The 21,205-nt window shown below is 38.8% G+C and overlaps 1 protein-coding gene across 2 annotated transcripts in view; it reads left to right on the top strand.

Moving 5' to 3' along the window:
• The first annotated feature begins 8,496 nt into the window (after positions 1 to 8,496).
• ITGB7 (integrin subunit beta 7) overlaps positions 8,497 to 21,205 on the top strand; it is a 55,784-nt gene continuing 43,075 nt past the window's right edge. The window contains exon 1 of one of the 2 annotated variants that reach the window (XM_087956421.1): positions 8,497 to 8,692. The gene's annotated coding sequence lies outside the window, so the exon portion shown is untranslated. The remainder of the gene's footprint in view (positions 8,693 to 21,205) is intronic. The other variant, XM_087956422.1, reaches the window with a different exon arrangement.

Here is a 21,205-nt window from a genome sequence, read left to right as displayed (position 1 = left end):
GACTTAAAAATATTTAAATAGTTTTATTCATACTGATCAAAATGGATTTCTGCCGAAGAGACAAATCAAAGATAATATGAGAGTAATTTTGGATACTTTGGAATATTATGAGGCACACCCCGAAAAGCAAATGGCTTTGATATTTTTAGGTATACAATCCTTGTTTTATTGATTGCATGTAATATTCTAATTTTCTGAGATTGTGGATTTGGGGTTTTCAATCAATAAAACAAGGATTGTACATAGAACAATATCGGACCTCTGAAAAGTATAATTGCTACCTTATTTGCAGAAATAAATCATCTTGTATTGCTGATGCTATAATATCTGCATAGCAATTTAAAAGCAAATATTGTGAATTGTGTCATTCCTGAGTATAGTATTCTCACAATCGTCAATGAATTGAATATTTATGCCATACACAAAAGAATGCCATGCAGATGGCCAAAAAAAGTATAGGAAAATGCATTTTCATAACTTGATCATAAATAATGTTTGTATGGAATGCTATCTTGGAATACCTTCAGCTTAGAAGATAGATTAATTCCACTTTTTCTGAGGAAAGAATAAAATATGGGAAAAGTTGTCGGAAAAATCAGAAAGGTTACAATGGGAAGACTTCTGAGGCCTCATAAAATTCTCTTACATTAAGAAGCTTGAATGCCAATGACGTTTTGGTGAAAACTGCAGAGCATTACATCCAACTATGACAAGTCACTTTGTCTGGGATCCCACATTCCCCCAAACTGTTAGTTGGCTTAACTATGGTTTGTTGAATAAGTCACAGTTTGTGCAATATACCAAAGCCATAAATTCCCATTTTGCTATTCAGAATAGTCTAGTGCTTCCCATGTCCCGGCTAACTAATTTGCATCACCATATTTCTGGGCAATTTCCAGGGTGTATTACCATAATTTGATGCACTGCCCAAACAATATATTGCTTGCTTTGGGTGTGCTGTGTGAACACTGCTATTATGGCATGTAAACTATGGTATGTGAATTACTCTGTATGAACCCTGCCAACTGTTACTTATTTGAGAAACTGTACTCAGATCCATAACTTGATCATTACCCAGACAGCTTTTGTTTCAAACTGCATCTTGATTGCAGCTCAGGATTAACTATATGAAAGATAAACAGAAGTTAAGAATTGGCTGCTCTTGGATACCTCAGCACTTTTTTTCACAAATTAGGGCTACTAAATCTGAGTTGCAAAACTTTGAATGGCCATCAGAAGGCAGAAATATATATTTTTTAAAAAGCTAACGCTTTGCTGACATGTAGAGGTTATCTGGAGTTGTGCTACTCAACAGAAATCCTTCCACTCCTTTTGCCAAGAGTTCAAAATCAATTGGCCATGTGTGCTCCTGGGTCTATAACAAAATCCTGATGTTGAAGTGAGTCGTTTCATATCATGGAAAGAAGTGTGCTTCACTACAAGATTATATTAAAATCATGACTCTGACAATTGCCTGAAAAGTCAGCAATCTTAAGTGTGAGGAGAGTACTGAAATGATGTAAATATATATTTTTTTCTTTGAAGACATTTTGCTTCCCATCCAAGAAGCTTCTTCAGCTCTCTGTAATGTAGTGGTTAAAATGGCAGCCATTTTAAAATAGGGAAAATTTGCTGAGATTTCACCACAAAGAAGAATTGGAGCAAAGAATTTCTGTGTCACCTCTCCCTTATTTTGTGATGAAGATAAAATTGCATGCGGAAACACAAATCCTTATACATGAGGAAGGGAAAATAAGCAACTTGACTGGGGTTCTTCCAGCTTTTCAGCTGCTTCTAAATAGCCCAAGGATGTGATGCAGAAGAAAATTATAACGTTGCAAACAGTGGTGGGATTCAATTTTTTTTCTACCGTATCTGTGGGCGTGGCTTGGTGGGCGTGGCTTGGTGGGGGAAGATACTGTAAAATCTCTAGTCAGAGGTGGTATTTGCCAGTTCTCCGAACTACTCAGAATTTCCACTACCGGTTTATTTATTTATTTTTTATTTATTTGATTTGCCAATTGTTTACAAGATAATAAGTATAAGTGTATACATAGTTGTGAATACATGAAATGGGTACATATAAGAAAAATAAAAGAAGAATAAGAGAAACAATAGGACAGGGACGGTAGGCACGTTGGTGCGCTTATGCACGCCCCCTACAGACCTCTTAGGAAAGGGGTGAGGTCAATAGTAGACAGTCTAAGGTTAAAGTTTTTGGGGTTTGGGGAAGAAACTACAGAGTCGGGTAGAGTATTCCAGACATTGACCACTCTATTGCTGAAGTCGTATTTCCTGCAATCAAGTTTGGTGCGGTTTACTTTGAGTTTGTATCTATTGTGTGCTCTTGTGTTGTTATGGTTGAAGCTGAAGTATTCATTGACAGGTAGGACATTGCAATGTATGATTTTATATACCATGCTTAAGTCAGACCGAAGACGGCGTAATTCAAGGTTTTCTAGTTCTAGAATTTCAAGTCTGGTGGCATAAGGTATTCTACAACGAGTAGAGGAGTGGAGAACTCTTCTTGTGAAATATTTCTGGACTTTCTCAATTGTGCTAATATCAGATACGTAATGTGGGTTCCAGACTGATGAACTGTATTCGAGTATTGATCTAGCAAATGTTTTGTATGCTCTGGTTAGTAGTGTGATATTACCAGAGAAAAAGCTACGTAGGATTAGGTTAACAACTCTTAATGCCTTTTTGGCTATGTAGTTGCAGTGGGCTCTAGCACTTAGATCATTAGAGGTGAGTATTCCAAGGTCCTTTACAGAGCTTGGGTCATCAACAAGATCTTGACTATTCAGCTTGTATTTTATTTTCTGATTTTTTTTGCCAATATGTAAGACAGAGCATTTATTTGTTGAGATTTGAAGTTGCCATTTGTTTGACCATTCTGATACATAGTCAAGATCTTTTTGTAGGGTAGCAGTATTGTCTGTGGTATTGAACAGCTTTACATCATCAGCGAAGAGAACGCAATTGCTCTTAATATGATCACAGAGGTCGTTTATGTAGAGTATGAAGAGAGTTGGTCCTAGAACACTGCCTTGGGGAACACCACTATTGACAGGTACTGGATTTGATAGGACGCTCCCGATTTTGACCATTTGTTGTCTGTTTGACAGGAATGCTTCTATCCAGTTATTCAGTTGTCCAGAGATACCATAGGATTTTATTTTTAGGAGTAGTTTGTCGTGTACCACTGAATCAAAGGCTTTACAGAAGTCTATGTAGATTGCGTCTATTGCTTTGCCCTGGTCGAGTTGTGTCGTCCATATGTTTTTGCAGTGTAAGAGTTGTAGATTACAGGATAGTTTTTTTCTGAAACCAAATTGTTTATTGGAGAGTAGGTTGTTTGTCTCTAAGTGGAGGATGATGGATTGGTTAATAATTGATTCCATGACTTTACAGGTGACGCAGCATAAGGAGATTGGCCTGTAATTTTCAACTAGGCTTGGGTCTCCCTTTTTGAAGATGGGGATGACTGTGGCTTGTGACCATAGGTTAGGCAAGGAGCTGGTCCTGAAAGATTTTTCAAAGATTATGCTTAGAGGTTTGGCTATGGCAGTGGATAGCTTTCTTAAGAAGTAGGCACATATTCCATCCTGGTTCTCCAGAACTGGTCAGAATCTGCTGAATACCACCTCTGATTGCAAACCAATTTACCTAATTCTGTCCTTGACTAGATAATAGGGGCTGTTCCTCACACAGCCAGCCTTCCTCACAAATGCGAAGGAATAAATTCTGAATTTGTTCTTTCTCCTAATAAACTATAACCTGTTAGAAGAAATATCCATTTGGTTCCATTCCAAGCTGGGAGAAAGGCACTGGAGAAAAAATGGAGGCTGGAGGATGATTGGAAAGAAGGTCCATTTATTGATGAACAGAACCACATGTTGGTAGTTCTGGTGTAGCTGACAGTATGGAGTTGAGAGTGTGTGTGTGGGGGGGTATTTATACCTTCTCTTGGCCTTTTCACTTGAGCTTCCTGTTCTAGAACATGTATTCTATTGGCTGTTGTCAGATTCCTATAAGGCCATGTACAAATCCTAGAAGTTTGTCTGAGCTAAGTTTGGTTGAAGTTTGGACTCCTGGGGTTGGGGGTTGAAACTGAGGATGCAATAAAGGGGCTTTGGGCAATTCCTATTGTGGCTGAGAGCTAATTTTGCCTTTCTTGGATCTTGGGTGAAGGCAGGGGTGGGATTCTACCAGTTCGCACCTATTCTCTAGAACCAGTTGTTAACATTCTAAACAGTTTGGAGAACCGGTTGTTAGAAGAAATTACTGGCCTAATCCTGTAAGGAAGGCAGGAAGGAAACATTCTGGTGTTGCTTACAGAAACTGCCTCTCCGTTGACCCTTATTACATTCTTGATAGGACTAGACTTCCTGTCTCAGGATCTTCTCTGGAGTTTTTTTCCCCTCCTTTGCTGGTACTTTGCTTGTGTGGAGTGACCATTCAAAGTTACAATGGCACTGAAAAAAGTGACTTATGACCATTTTTCACACTTACGACTGTTGCAGCATCCCTACAGTCATGAGAGGCCAGGCGAGGAGATGCGTGCCTTGATGTGAGTGGTATTGAGTTGGCCACACCCAGCCAATAACATGACCACCAAGCCATGTCCACCCAGTCACATGACCACCAAGCCATACCCATCACCTAAGCCACGCCCACAGAACTGGTTGTTAAAAATTTGAATCCCACCCGTGGGTGAAGGTATTTCCTTATGAATAGAGCTAGCTATCTCTATATCTCTCAAGTGCTGACATTTGTTGAGGGCTATTAAGAAACGTGAGGGCTGCTTTCCAAGAGCATGTTTCTCCATTTCTCATCCAAGGAAGTATAATATTTTGCCTTTTTAATATTTCTCAAAATATTTCATTATTTTAGGAGAGGGTAAGTGCTAACTTTCTACAAACCTGTGAGCCTCTGGGAATCTCTGCGTACCTGTGATTTATTACAGCATAAAAGTGAAAAGAGATAGTTCTAACTCCAGATGCTTTATGTATACTTTTCTTTAAAAATGCACACAGAATAAAAATTCATTGATGTTATATGAAAAGTATGACCAAAATCCAAGTATAGCAACTGCCTTGAACAAAATAGTACCGTAGAAACAAGTTTGGATTTGAATTTTAATAACAATTAAAATGATCAGATTAAACTAAAACAAAAAAAGAGTCATTGAAAACCAAAGAAAAGCTGCAAAGTGTGTTCTCAAACATACTGTTTTGTTTTATACATCAAGAAAGAGGAGGGTAAGAAAGTATGAAAGAGAGGAGCCAAATCAATCTGAAACAAGAAAAGTTCAGTCACAACATTTGGCACCTAAAAAAAAAAAGTCGTTTTTCATCTGCTCCTGATTTCACAACATCACAAAGCTTCCTTTACCTAGAGGAGCCAATAGGTAAGTTTAGACCTGATTCTTTGCCAATTGGGGAAAGAGCATGTAGCAATTTTTTTTTAAAAAGTGGAGTAACAAAACTTCATCTCGTCTCTCAGTGGAGCCAGGGATGAGTGCAGCAATGGGGGCTCGTAGTTGCACAGCTAATCCAAAGCAGTGCAACACCCTCCCCCCGCAGGTTACATACCTCCAAACTTTATTGCTTTTATTGCAAAATGGGCTTCAATGCTATGTTGGGATGAGCTACAAAAAATAAGGTGTATTTTCTCCGACTAGCAGTTTGTATCGGATTACAATTGGGCAACTGCTATTGCATGCAGTGACTTCCCCCAAAATGCAGGACACTGAGACTTGGACACTGCACTCAGTCCTTCCACCCCATTTTAGGGGCTGCAAATACCAAGTTGTTTATCTTGAGTTAAAATAATGAGGAACATAAATAGATATCTTCTGCCCATTGACCTCAACATTTTAGCTTTCTTCACTCAGTCAGTGCTGTCTTCCTCTCCAGATTGTCAAAGGGTCTCTTGATTTTCAGGCAGGCATCTCCCTCAAGTGTTTCTCCCACTGAAAACATTATCAGAATATGCTGGGGATGAGTTTAGGAATTTTGCTGGGGCCCTTCTCCCAACTGACAGCAGATCTATGACAGGCAAGATTTTTAGCCTGGCTGTAGCCCCATGAAGCAACATTTATTGCTTCAAATGAGATTGTCTGGTGCTTATTTTGTTTCTCGCTTTACTTTGCGACACAGATCTAATTCTTGATTTTATCTGTACACAATGATGTAATTAACCACTGTATTCACCACCTTTCTCTTACTGGTGCCCTTCAAGCAAAAACTTTTGAGTCAGCTAGCTGGAGTTTATGGGAGCCGTGCTCCAAAACCTCTGAAGGGTGCCGTGGTGAGAAAAGCTGACAGAATCGGAGAAACAAGTATCTGACCTTGTTATATTCATTGTGAGACAAGGCATGCTTTTGCCCTTTAGAAAAACTCACTTTTCAATTCTGTTCTTTATCATTCTTCTTCTCTCTGAATCCCATGAGATACTTCTTAGATGCACTTCATAGGCTGCAACTTTATTTATTTTCCTCATGGTAACTCCAATTTCACGCACCAGAGAACCAGTCTGGTGTGGCAGTCAGAATGCTAAGTTCATGAACTTTTGTGAAAAAGCAAGAAAATATTGGACACCAATATATATTCCGTGACACAGAATTTTAAAAAAATTAATATTCAGATGAAACCAGAACTTTTCTCTTACCGACACTCACCTAGAAAAAGTTCACGATGATTGATTTAACTGCAGTGGTAACTGCAATGAAGCTGTTGTATGCACAAAGAGGGAAGACTACAGAAACACCAATAATGGAGGAATGGATTATGAAAATGGCCGAGTTTACAGAAATGCTAAGTGGTCTTGTTTGATTAAGGAGGGAAAAACTATTTTTATAAAAGACTTTTTTTTGCTTGAGATGGATAAAAATGAATCGCAGACTTCAGGATTTATTGATTTAAAAGGTTTGTTTATGGGAAGAAGGGAACTCTGATATGCAATACAAACATAGCATTTGTAACTGCAGCAAAGAAGATCGGAAGTCACTTCTTCTGATAGCTTTCTTTTTCTTTCTTTCTTTTTGTTATTCTTCACTTTTTCTTTTACCCTTTAGAATCTTTGTCTTTTTAAATGTCTTCTTCATGACTCTGTACTTTTTAAAAGAAACTTTACAAAATTTTCTTTTAATAAAAATTAATCATTTATTTTTTAAAAAAATATAAAAGCAACACCAGGAGAGACACAGGTATGGTTTACCCTCAGGCATGGAAGCTTACTGTAGAATTTTGGACCAGTCACTCAGTTCAGCCTATCTTGTTGTTAAGGAAATGTTTATTTTATTTATTTATATCCTGCCTTTATTGTCTTTACAAATAATTCAATATGGTGAACATATCAAGCGCACCTTCGTCCTCGTATTTTCCCCACAACAATCACCCTGTGAGGTGGCTGTGCTGAGAGAGAGTGACTGGCCCAAGGTCATCCAGCTAGCTGTCATAGCAAAGGCAGGACTTGAATTCATGCTCTCTGAGTTTTTAGTCTGGTGCCTTAATCACTGGACCAAACTGGCTATATACTCACCTTGACCTCCTAAAGATAGATAGATAAAGCTAACAAATTAATTAATAAAAACAAACATACTTCTGAATACAAACCCGTTGTGTGCATTAAAGCAGACCTGAATAGTGATACCCTCCATCATCTGTTTTTTAAGCAGTATCTTTCATATTGGCACAATTAAGTATGTATCATTCCCCCCACCCAAAGACTATGATGAAGATGAAATAAAAAAGTGGAAATTGTATATGGGCACAATTGAGATGGGAGCAGTGGCTAAGTTTGGCCAGTTTTTAGGAAACACATGGGTTTTTTTTTTTTTTTTTTAATAATCAGATGGTAAAAACCAAGTATTGCTTTTTGCCATGGTGATTATCATAATATAGCGCCGCCACCCACCCACTGCTTTCTGATTTTCTAAAATTGCTTAGTTCTTTGGAACCGTGCAGATGAATTTTCTGGGGGAAGGAAGGCTGATACACTGAATGTAGCTGTTGTAGCTGTGGGGAGATTTGATGACATTTCTAGGAAGAATAGGAAACTATTGGTATTTGCACTGTAAGCCTAGAGGAGGATTTGATGGATTATCCTCAGCATTTGCCAGTGATAGACTGCTATTCAACAGGCAAAGCTTTTCACAACCTAACATTTTGCCAGTCTGTTGCCTGCCTTTTTTTTTTTTAAGGGTAGCTCCATGTGATCATGAGCTGATAGTTAGCAAAGAGCTTTCTTGATGTGCTCCAGATGTGCATATTCCCATCAGCATTGCTAAACCACAAGACGGCAGATTGGGGAAGAGAGATAGTATGGGGCTCTGATAAGTCACGCTTCTCCCTTGGCCATGAAAAGCTTCATCTGTTAAAGTCCCTCCCATCACCAACTCTTTCTTGTTCTCTGCTCAGCTCTTAGTTCCCTCCGTGGAGCTGGTTCAAGGACAGGGGATTCCCCTCTGCAAGACCTCTCTGCTTTCTTCTTAGACCATAGAACATAAGGAAAGAGGCATGCACCAGCAGAACTAAGAACAACTGGAGGAAGTCTCTGATCAACTCGGTTACAGCTCCTTTGAACTAGGAAACAATTCTTAAGGCTGTTCCTGCACTTGCTCAGGGAGATCCCTCTGCCCCAAGCAGTTCTTACTACCAGGTGTGTCAAAGGCTGAAATGTGGTAAGTTCTGCTTGTAATTTTGGCCTGTTTATTTGCTTCTATTTGCAAGGTGTGGAAATATTTGTGTTTCAAACTGAAAGGGAGAAGTCAATGCAACTGTTATCTGCTGTGAGTCGGCCTTTGTACTTTTGAAGGGCATCCCTGGGTGACAAAACCCCAAACGAATTTTTGACAGTGTTTTTCTTCTTAAAAAAAACCCCACCACCACCAATACTCCATGAAGGGCTGCTATATTCTCACTGCAGTTAATGGCACAGTCACACTAGGCAGTAGCTGGCAATCACACAACAGGGTCCAAGGAAGGAAGGAAAGTACATGCCAATGAATGATCACCTTACTGCAAATTGGTCCCCTTCCCCACTCCACCACTTTCTCTTCCTCTTGGCATGTCACACTTTTCAGCTCTGGTGTTTAAGAAGGAAAAAGTCTGAGGCTACAGGGTCAATGTCAACACCGTTATAAGTTATACTTAAAGAATATATGGCTATTTTAAAGAATTACTTGGCTTCCTACCCTATGAATGGTTGATTTCTGAAAAGGAGCCTCCATGCTTACAAGATATATGCCCATCTGCAGTCATGACAGGCACTTCGCATGAGTAGGACTGGGAAGAGGCCGATCTGAATATGGTTTGTGACAGTACACATTTTCCCCACTTCCAATTATTTAACCAAAGCAGCAGGGAAGCATCTATCCAAACTTTAAATGATTTTGCTGAGATTGAGGAAATTGGAAAGATTCTGAACTCAGGAAAAAAAAAATCATGGTACAGAACAATCAAGGTGTCAAATTCTCACACCAAGCTCTTGCTGAAAAATACACAAGCAATATCCCCCAACCTGAATTCTGCCCTGCAATTTTCTAACATTTTAGGGGTGTAAATTAAATGGGTAGCTTCATTTAAATATTAATTCTGAAACTTCATAAAAATCATAGGTGTTTATGCTTCTTTAAATAATCAAATCCTCATCATCTCTGGACTATCTTTAATTTCTCTAATGTACAGTACTTTTGATGGATAAAGTGCTGCATTTGTCTTTTTGATTTTAATGTGATTTTTATTTTTTATTTTTTATTAAATTTATATGATGTCCATATCACCAATAAGGCAACTTACAAAATGGTATAAACATAAATATAAAAACAAAATTAAGAAAACCTACATAAGAACTAAACTAGGGTTTGGTTATTTACAATTTGCAAATGAAGCATTGTGTTATTGTGGCCTCATTTTATTTTATTTTTTACGAAAAAAAAGTAGTAGCGATCCCTTAATTAGGGGCAGGGGCAGGGCAACTAGGTAGAGCTGAACATTTACTGGCCGGATGACCTTCCTAATGCTCTTCCTGATGTTCACAGCAGATATTTTTTTCTTTGTACCTTAAGAAAGAAACTGTCTAGGTTTGAAATCTGAACCTTTTATTTTTATTTATTTATTTGATTTGCCAATTGTTTACAAGATAATAAGTATAAGTGTATACATAGTTGTGAATACATGAAATGGGTACATATAAAAAAAATAAAAGAATAAGAGAAACAATAGGACAGGGACGGTAGGCACGTTGGTGCGCTTATGCACGCCCCCTACAGACCTCTTAGGAAAGGGGTGAGGTCAATAGTAGACAGTCTAAGGTTAAAGTTTTTGGGGTTTGGGGAAGATTTTTGGGGTTTGGGGAAGAGGGAAGGGGAACACCTTTGCCACTAGGCCACCACACTGCTCCTATGGCCACATAAAAAAACTCTATTTATTTGCCTGTTTATTTGTTTATTTATTTATTATAAACATTCATATAGCTGCCCATCTTTCCTGGGCACCTCCCAATCAAAAATTAAAAGACATACAAAGTCACATTAAAGCTATAGAACACAACCAATCAAAAAAAGCCCAATAAAAATCAATTCTAATATGCAATTATTTAGACTTCTCCCAATGCTTGAGGGAAAAGCTAGGTCTTCAAAACTTTATTTTCTGGATGCTTTTCTATTTTTATTGTTTTTTTATTATTTTAGAATTGCAAGTTGCCCAGAATCACTTGGTAGACTTGGCTATAAAAAAATTGATTGAATGAATGAATGAACGAATGAACAAATAAATGAATAGATGGAGGTCTGCCAGACTGCAGGGGACAGATTATATATGTATATTAAATATGTCTCTCACTTGATAAAGTGTCTAGGTTCAAATCCATTTTTTTGCTCTGATATTCTTTCTCATTAAGTGGGCCTATAATGCCCAATCAGCTACGAAGTTATCTTCTGTTGTTGTGGTGGGGCGGAGGGGTGGAAGAGTGGGTGGGTGTTTATGTCTGTATATATGTGAGTATATGGCAAATGCAATTCTGTTCTCTAAATTTGCGGTTGTTTTCCTGTCATTTTTCAAAGATATAATGTGAAGGAAAGCTGTGATTATTTTCACAATCCAACTGGATGTTTGTATTTCCTGTATCTATTCTTTCAACGCAAACCCAGCATCTGCAGTTCTTTAGCTTAGTTGTACTAAGTTCTGTGGAACATAGAAAGGGCTCAATGACTACCTTTGTTCATTAGAGCCCCAATCCATCAACACTCTTAGAGGGCAGCAGGAAACCCATGCAGCTGGAAGCTGGGCTGTGTGTTTTTACTAACTGGTAATGGAAATTTCAAGCTGCTGTTTTATTTCCAGTTTTAAAATGTGAAGTGAGAAGCAGATCTTTTCTTTGGAAATACCCATCAGATTCTTCACTGATTTTTTAAAAATTGATTTATTGCTTAGAATTAATTTCATACAACACAACGACTCCTTTCTACTTCTAGAATATCTTTTACCATCAGGAAGCATCACTGCCTTCCCTTTTTTTAAAAAGAGGACCAGGTGTAGGAAAAGCACATTTCTAGCCTGTTAGTGGCAGAGAAATTATTTGATCAATTTTTTTTAATGATCATGGGGTTGATCCTCGGGAGGAAAACACACACACACACTAAGATAACTTCTTAGCTCAGATATTTTTTGGAGGGGTGACATAGCTTATGTTTCTTCCCATGGCATCTCTACTTGCTCTTTCTACTGCAGGGTTTCCCAGCCTTGGCCATTTTAAGACATGTGAACTTCAACTCCCAGAATTCCCTAGCCAGCTAGAGAATTCTGGGAGTTGAAATCCACACATCTTAAAGTTGGGAAACCCTGTTGTACTGGGTCAAATAGCAAGTTACTATCAGTTTCTGAATGAAGGAAGAAAATAAAGCACATTGATTCAAACAGGGCAATTATCCACAATTTCTTCTAGTTCATGCTCTGGAGTGACCTCTGAGTGAGTTCTTCTAGAAATTTCAGTAAAGGAAGCACAAGAAAAGAAACTCATTCAAGTGTCTTTTGTTTGACTAATAGTAAGAACACAACAGGGTTTACTTCTGCTATAACAAAAGCAACAAGGAGATGTGGTGAGTGACTAGTCATTTAAAGAGGGTAAACCCAACTGGATGTATTTGACGAAGTGTGTTTGGGGTCAGGAAAAAACCCTCTTTCTTTACAAGCCAAGCATTTCTTTGGAATAATATTTGGGACCTGTTGAGTTTGATCCTATTTGGCTTACATTGACTGAATGATCAGAATTACAGCTTTCAGATACGAACTTGCTTTCACAGAAATAGGCAGTTTTGCTTAGTTGCATGCGGAGATGTAAAATGAAAAATCGTGATATTTTCTCTGTGAAATATTCATCTGTCTTCAGGGAGCATCTTGTTTTTACTCAAACATTAATTATTCATTTCACTTGTTGTATATTTTATAGATAAGGAAGAGGAGTAATGATGTGGTAGGACTTATGCTTCCATCATACCAAAGATTTTTGTTCTGGGTAATTTTGGAGTCACAGATCTCAGACAGTAGATGATAGGAAAGAGAACAAGTAATTATCAGTTTCCATGTACTGCTTCAAGATCAAAAGATCACATCTTCCATTTCACCCATTTAATCATCCTGTCACTTCAACATCAGGATGATAAAATGAGGAACGTTGTAATTGGACACACCTCTTTCTATCCTTTCCCCAGAACTGACATATAATGATAATAGCCTCAGATAGATATCTATTTTTAAAAAGGATATTTCTCTTTTCTCACAGCAGTTTTCATAAAAAATGCTTCATAATGCAAGCAGGGTGGTTTCTGCTGCCTGTAAATTTTATCATTTCCTAAACATCTTCTTTGGTTTTCCACCCATTTAGCAAAATTATTTTTGTTTGCTTGCTTGTTGTTTCCAGAGACTCAAATCATATCTCTGCCTTTCTCTTCTAAATATCTCCTGGGGCTTCACTGATTTTGAAGAGAGCAAGGACAGATTGGACATGTTCCACGTGACTGTTCAAAGTGCAATATTTCACCTTTGTGTTCCCCAGGTCTGAATAAACTAAATGAATCTCAGCAAGTTGTGGATCAGAATCCCATAAAAGGTCAGGAAAAGTTCCTGTTGCTAAACATAACAAGGTGGGCATTGCATGCCGATAATGACTGGCTGACCTTGTAGAAGTTCAGAAACCAAGCAGGTCTGGTTCTGGGTAGTCCTGAATGGGACTGCCAGGAAACACAAGGACTATAGGCAGTGATATAAGAGTTATCCAGAATGTAACCTATCTTGAACTTGCAAGCATGGGGGCAGCAGCACAAGGGTGATGCAAGCCATACCTCTTTAGTATGAGTGGGACTTGCACTACAGTGCCACATCCCTCTCATTGACTTTTTTTTCCCAAAGGACTTGAAGGAAGGACAAGAAGCAATGGATGGAAACTAACCAAAGAGAGAAGCAACCCAGATCAGGCAATGGTCGGATAAGAGGCAGCTGAGCCTGCTGAAGGAATGGGGTGTGACCCACATCTCAGAAGGGACCCTCCTAGTTTCTTGAACTGCAAAGAGGAGTTTCAGCATATATGCTTGGTCTTATGAACTAGGGCAAGGGGATTTCAAAGAACGAATCTTATGATAAAGGCAGCTTTGCATGAATATTTGCTAATCATCATCTTTCATCAGTTCTAAGCCCATTTTCCAAAGTGAGGAAAAAAACCCAAGATTTTGATATTAAAAAAAACCTTCATAAAATGTATGATCACTGTTTATTTAATTTATTTATTATATTTTTATGTCACCCACCTGCCCTAAAAGGCGACTCTGGGTTTTTATCTACCATTTATGTCACCATTTTAATCTCCAGATATACTGATCCTTAAAAAGCTTCCAAATTTCCCAGCCAGCATAACCAAGAGCTGACCCATCATATTTTGAGGCTTGTGATTAGCTTTTTTAAAAATGGGTAGGATTCAGAAATCTCTGAAAGCTGGTGAGATTTCAAAGGATGAATAGTATGCTTAAATACTATTAATTTCAAAAAGGCATAAATCAAAACCCAAGCAAGGTGTGTTTCCACTTTATAACTAGTGGCAGAAAATGTAAATCAATCCCAGGTGGGGGAGAAGAAAAAGGAAGGGACAGAAGAAATCTTTTGTTGAACAAAATGTTCTGTATAATGTTAAACGCATTATCATCCATCTATGGATGTTGAATAATTAATCTTATCAACTCTCTTTGTTCTATTTTTTTTCTATATTTTTCTCCCAGGTCTTTTAATCTGTAGATTCTGTTAACTAATCATCATTTAAAATATTCCTTTTCTGTTTTTCTGCCCGAAGCATTATTATTGAACTTTGGAGTCTATGGTAGCTTTGTGAATAATAATCTTGTATATGTTTATTTGAAAAAGAATTTAATCTGTAGACTCTGTTAATTCATCATCATTTAAAACATTCCTTTTCTGTTTTTCTGCCCAAAGCATTATTACTGAACTTTGGAAACTATAGTTTCTTTGTAAATAATAAACGTGTATATGTTTATTTGAAAAGAATTTCTTTAATAGGTAGCCAAAGGTGAAATAATTTGATGTTATTCTTAAAGGACTATTTGGAAATGGCTCTAGAACCACACAGAACTGTATATGTGATTACATTTAAAGTTTTATTTTCACTCCTAAAAAAAGGAAAAGAAAACATTTTGATGCATATTCAATCTTCTTGGTCTGGAAATATCATCACACCCCACTATTTTTGAAGCCACAACAGGTGTGAGTTGTGGTATCATCTGTTACCATCCACTAACCTCAAGCAAAATACTTATCGGAAAGACAATACAACGGAAATTAACACCAAAAGCAGTTTTAGCTGAGCTTTTGTGCATGTGTTTAAAGATTCTTCAGAACCACACAGTGCATTATTTCCTAAATGGGGCAAGCTAAAAGATTTCTGCACTGCTTCAGATGAATTGAATCCATATTGCTCATTTATCATCGACTAAATGGCAGAAGGGTAGCACTTTAAATAATAAAGTGTGTGTGTGTGCGTTTATATTGACAACAGCACTGTCATGCCATAGTGTAAAGTCCTTCATAAGTAACAAAAATATGACAAAAAGGACTTAACAGAATAACAGAGTTGGAAGGGACCTTGGAGGTCTTCTAGTCCAAACCCTTGCTCAAGCAGGAAACCCTATACCATTTCAAACAAATTTTCTGAAAGACTTCCAGTGATGGAACAGCTACAACTTCTGGAGACAAGCCATTCCACTGATTAATTTTTCTAACTGTTAAAGGTTAAGGTTTCTGTTTGCTTTGTATATGGTTGCTGCTGCCATATGTACGGTATGCACCAATGTCTAAACAGTTTGTGCTTCTCTGACTCACTTCAAAAACCAGATTTTAGAATCCAGAGCTTTGATTTAATTATTTTTTTCTTCGCAACTGGCATCCTTTATTTGCTCACTCTTTAAACAGAATCCAAACAGTCGCTGGTGCTGTGTACAGTTCTATTACACTTTCAGGTTTTGTACGTTATCTGTTTCTTTCATCTTTATTTAAAGGAATCCTTTACCTTTAAAAGACATTTTTGAAAATTCAGCCTACTATATTGTTTCCTGTTGAGTAGGGTGGGGCAGGAAAAGCAAGCGATGGCTGTTAAATCACTTCTTTTACAGTTGCATATTTACCTGTGGATAAGATTCATGAAATACGGAGAGAATTACCATAATTTCCAAGGGTGCTTTCATAAGAGTTGGGCTTGAGTTTTTTGGGGGTTGGGTTTTTTGATTTTTTTGTTTGTTTCCAAATGAGTTTGGAGAAGAATAATTTAATTGTGCTTCCTTCTGATTAGTAGTCAGATAAATTACTTACATGCCTTTGGAAACACAACATTGGGACTGATAGGAAAAGTGGTTTATTGGTCTACAACGGGATGTCAAACTGGCAGTGTCACGTTGTCATCACGTGACATATAGCAACTTTTTCCCCCTTCGCTAAACTGGGGGTGGGGGTGGCCAGCGCATGATGCATCTGGCCAGCGGGCTGTGAGTTTGACACCCATGGTCTACGCTTTGCAAATCTTCATCCTCAAGAAGGCTGCATTGCATTTTAAAGTAATATTGGTTAAAAGGTTCTTATCTCTATGCACAGGGCAACTGGTCATTCCTCTATATTAAAATGCTAACTGTTCTTAAAGGATATATGTTCCCTTCATTTTATCACAGCTCATCACTTCTTGTGAGGTGGCCAGTTATATAAACAAGAAGAAATAAATAAATAAATTCCAGAAGCAGCTAACAGATTAGCAAACTGTTAATGGTGCTTTCAAAACTTTTGAAAAGTTACAAACGAAATCTATATAATTTGCCAAAGATAGCTGAATGGCAAAACACTGAGTAGAATTATCTGATATGTTCTCTGGACTAGATGCATTGGCTTACCTCAGAAACCCATAGTTTTGAATATACTAGACAGTTTTTTTTAAAGATTAAATTAACAATTCTGTTTCACTGATAATTTAAAATGTAATGCAGTTAAACATAGTTAAATCATGTAAAAACTGAGATAGAGATTTGGAACCTCCGCGTTTCAATAATCTATACTTTCAGACTTTTAACAATGTGAAATATGTTTCCTATGATTCTAAAATGAAATCTATTTATCAAAATATTTTTCCAAATTTATTGAACCCCCCAGGGAATGTTTTAATTACCCCCTTTATCTTGAAGATAAAATAAATTTCAAGATACATTAATATGCATGGTTTGTTTGCCTTGCAGTGGTTGAGTATTATTATCATGAATCAGACATTTAGAAAGAAATTAAAGGTTAAGGATGCTAATATTGTGTTAAAACTATACTCCCAAAATTTAAAATTCCTCAGTATAGAATTTTGTATATGCTATACTTGGACCACTGCTTATAAAATCATCAAGTGTTGCTAGAGTAACATTTGTGTAACCAAAATCAGCTCAACAGTGTGGCACCCTTTGACTTTGTACATTTGTACCTTTTTTGATGTAAAGGAAAGACTCGACAATATAAAGCCAAGGTCCAATTTCTTGTTTAAAAATAGAATTGTAGCAATGTTCACAGAACTGTAATAATTGTTATTTGACTTGAACTTCTTTCAGTTTTTAATTTCCTCTTTTAAAACTTGTATTTCTATATTTGTCTTCTGTTTTTCAGTCCCAGGAAAACAAAGAAATAATAACTTTAAGAAATTGCCACTGCACTATGCGGCTGGACTAATCCTTTTTGAAGGAAAGAAATGGATGTGTTGAAGTAACAAATTTGGAAGCTTGGTGGTGTGGTTCATGGGAAATGAGAGAAGTTTCCATTTTCAGCCAGAAGCTTGCAGTTGAGGAGGCAATTCCAGAAATTGTTTCTATTAATCTGATTTTTGAATCTCGGGACAAGAACTCTAAATACAGTGCAATCCTTGATATGCAGAATACAGTTCTCTTACTGATAATAGTGGGTTTGATGAGGTTATAAAAATTATGTAACAGACCTTTTATTTTGCACATATGTCCATGGAGTTCAAGCACTGCAAAAGAGATGCAAATGTTTTTCAGCATTCCTTATAAAACAGGGAAAAGGAATACTTATCTGGTTGAGTATTGGAAACTATGAAGAGAAGCCAACTCAGCAGATGATAATTGTATCTTTTAAGTGCTTAAATATGTTTACTACTCCTAAAGGAGCACCCTGTGTTTATTTTAGGGAAATGCAGCAATTTTGCAGAGGGGAAAATAAATCAAAAATTTAATCTGGTGAATATTTTAGTTGTTTTGATTTTATGGTGTCTTTTTTCTAATTTTACTTACCGTATTTGCCGGCGTATAAGACGACTGGGCGTATAAGACGAGCCCCCAACATTTCCACTCAAAATATAGAGTTTGTTATATACTCGCCGTATAAGACGACCCCCCCACTTGGAGGCATGTTTTTCAGGGCAAAAAAGTCATACGCCGGCAAATACGGTAAGTTGTAACACTTGGGGTATTCTGGATATAATTCTTGATTGACACCCCCGCCCCTTTCCCCCAAACTTACAAAGCCACCAAAATGCTTTAGAGAGGCAGCTTCGCCTTTCTCAGGCTGGCACTCAATTCCTCTCCCTTTCTTTGTGACACCGTTGAGCGATCTGCTTTTTTCAGGGGAAAATAAATAAATAAAAATAAAACTGGACGAAAAACAGTCGAGTTGTTTCTTAATATCTTTCCACCTCCCCAACCAATTTGTCTCCAAGGGTGCACCACACTGATTGCGACATTAATTATTTCAGAGAGAGAGGGTGGGGGGGGAGAAATCTTTGCTTCCTACTGTGGCTTTTTCCTGCGCATCGTTTTTTCCCTTGGCTTTGTGGTTGTTACTTCTTACAGGGAGGGATAATGAAATACCCACGCTGGGAGAAAGCGGAAAGGATGTCTATTTTCCTGCTCACTAACTTTCCAGAAAGCGTCGAGTTCCTACCCCGAGACTTGCCAAAAGTCCAGTTCATTCATTTGCTACCTTTCTCCAATGAGATCCAGATCTGTTTCCACAACGCTTAGGATCTTATCTTATTATCTTATTATTATCTTATTAGCCTTGCTCGGTCCGTCCAAGAGAGAAGAAGGCAGACGGTTTGCGCTCAGGGAGAAAGGAAAAGAGCCTCTCGCTCACGCTGCACACTGCCCCCCCTCCACCCCAGCAACGCTTAGGAAAAGAGTTACACAAGCATCCTTTCCAGAAGTGAATGGGGGGAGGATTCGAGCAAAGGCTGAAACCGGGAAGAGAAAACTTCCCAAAGAAAATCGCACGAGCAGCATCCCATTCCTGGGAGAAAAACAAAAAAACAAAAACACGAACTCTTCCCGAAGCACAAAAGCAAGGATGGCGCTTTCTCAGCTTTGAGCTGCGTGCTGCTCTCCCACCCTCCACTCGTCCCCACGTGCGGCGAAGTTTCTGCCACTGGGGGGGTGGTGGAGGGGGATGGAAGGAGGTGAGGGATGGGGGCAAAGCCTGGAGCCTGCCTGTCCGCTCGCACGAACGGAGTGGATGGGTGGGTGGGTGGGGAGGAGGAGGAAGAGAGACTCCGGCTGGGCTTGAAGGGGCTTCGCAGTTGCGGAGCTCCGCCCCGTCGCTCTTGCACCGAGTGACAACAACGTATTTGCCGGCGTATAAGACGACCTTTGTTATATACTCGCCGTATAAGACGACCCCCCCACTTGGAGGCATGTTTTTCAGGGCAAAAAAGTCGTCTTATACGCCGGCAAATACGGTATTTAAGCGATGTGAGAATCATTTTAAGCATGTATGTACTTCTGGCTTGGTTTTAAAATTTTGTTTAGTTTCTACTTTGTGGAATGTTGAGCAACAATTTAGCTAATTTTTATCTGTGGGGGAAAAAAATCACTTCTTTCCAAAAATACTTTGAGTAGAAGCGGTTAGGGTGGAGCATTTTTTTAGCTTTGATTTTCTTTGACCCAAGTCATAAGAATAACTTTCCATTACATTTCCTAACTCTATCTATGAAGAAAATGACTCAAAGCAGGCAAGTTACTTTTGTTTAAAATGTATATTTTGACTCATTATGTTGTGCAGAAAAAAGATGTTGAAATACAGTTTTGCATCATTTCATTAATTTCCCAGGGTATTAAAGTTGAACTGGGTGGCACAGTAATTAGATTGCAGTATTGCAGTCTAATTCTGCTCATTGCCAGGAGTTTGATCCAAGTATTGGTCTAGCAAATAGATAACAGGTAATCAGAGTTGGAAGGGACCTTGTAGGTCATCTAGTCCAGGGGTCCCCAACTGCCGGTTCCCGGACCGGTACCGGTCCGTGGATCATTTTGGAACGGGCCGCCTACTTTGCTTGGGCGCCATCTTGTTTCGACGTGCTGGATCAAGTGCTGGTTTTGACACCGTCCCTCAGCCTCGACCAAAAACGTCAGCTCCACGCCGTGCGTGGCTGGAGAAAAAGGGGACATTGAACAGGGTTGCCATCTGGCCGTTTTTCCAGCCAAATACGAGAAATCTGGCCGTATTTCTATCTGTTTAGCTGTGAAAAAAATGATGTCTCCGGCCAAAGGGAAGTCTGCCCTCAGCAGCGCCAGTCAGCGGCCTGAGGGAGAAAGGAACGCGAGGTGGGGAGAAAGCTTGCCTCAGTGGCTCCGCCACGAAGCGCCTCTTTCCGCCTGGGGAAAGGGAGCGAGAGCGAAAGTGAGAGAGAAGCATGTGAGCTGAAAGCTGGAGTGGGGTGGAATGAAGGGGTTCAGATCCCGATCCAGACCCCTCGCAGGAGCCCCCAAAAGCAGCCCTGCACTTGTCTGGGGTGCTGGAGGGGCGCCGGGGCCATGGCTCGGTGGCGGTGGCGGAGGCGGAGCTGTCAGCCGGGAGAGGACAAGGGTATGCGACGAAAGGCACCAGGCGGAGGCGAAGGCAGTCGCCGCCCGAAACAACCGGGAGAGGAGAAGAGAAGAGAGCGAAAGAGACGAGAATCCTAAAACACACAGGGCAGAATGTTGCTTTAGCCAAGCTACACAGTGAATATCTACTAAAAGTTTGACTGGTTTAATATGGATTTATTCCCAGGTAATTGAAAGTCTTATTTCAGTTGGAAGAATTCTAGACAATGCTCTGCTTGCCAAGGGGTTGCAGCAAAATGGGGTGAGAGAGATCCGGAAAGAAGTGGGCTCTCCGGTTATTTGGAATGAATCCCCGGAATTCCTTATATGCCTGGATTTCTGAACCTCAACAACTTTAAAATGTGTGGACTTGGACTCTCTGAATTCCCCACACACCTTACAATTGTTGAGATTGTGGAAATCTGAAGACCATATGGGAGATCAAACCCATCCTAAATGTAAAATCTGAATTGCGGATTATTACCTTACAAAACGCTTTTGGAGAAAACATATATTTTTGCCAAACATATATTTTTGTTTGATCATGATCAACTGAATCATGATGACTTTATTGGAGTCTAGTCTTGCATTTATACACATTTTTAGTAATCCTCCAACATTGGTTAATTTTGGTGAGTTGATAGTGTAATAGTAAATAAAATAAATAAATAAATAAATAAATAAATAAATAAATAACCCTAACCAGTCCTTGAAAAAGTTTTCCTGCGTGAAACTGGTCCCTGGTACAAAAAAGGTTGGGGACCACTGATCTAGTCCAAACCCCCGCCCAGCAGGAGACCCTAC

The sequence above is a fragment of the Notechis scutatus genome, chromosome 2 (genome assembly GCF_049901735.1).
Source record: "Notechis scutatus isolate UNSWTSFEM ecotype Mainland chromosome 2, rNotScu1.2, whole genome shotgun sequence".
Classification (NCBI taxonomy): Eukaryota; Metazoa; Chordata; class Lepidosauria; order Squamata; family Elapidae; genus Notechis; species Notechis scutatus.
This window is presented reverse-complemented; position numbering and strand designations above follow the sequence as displayed.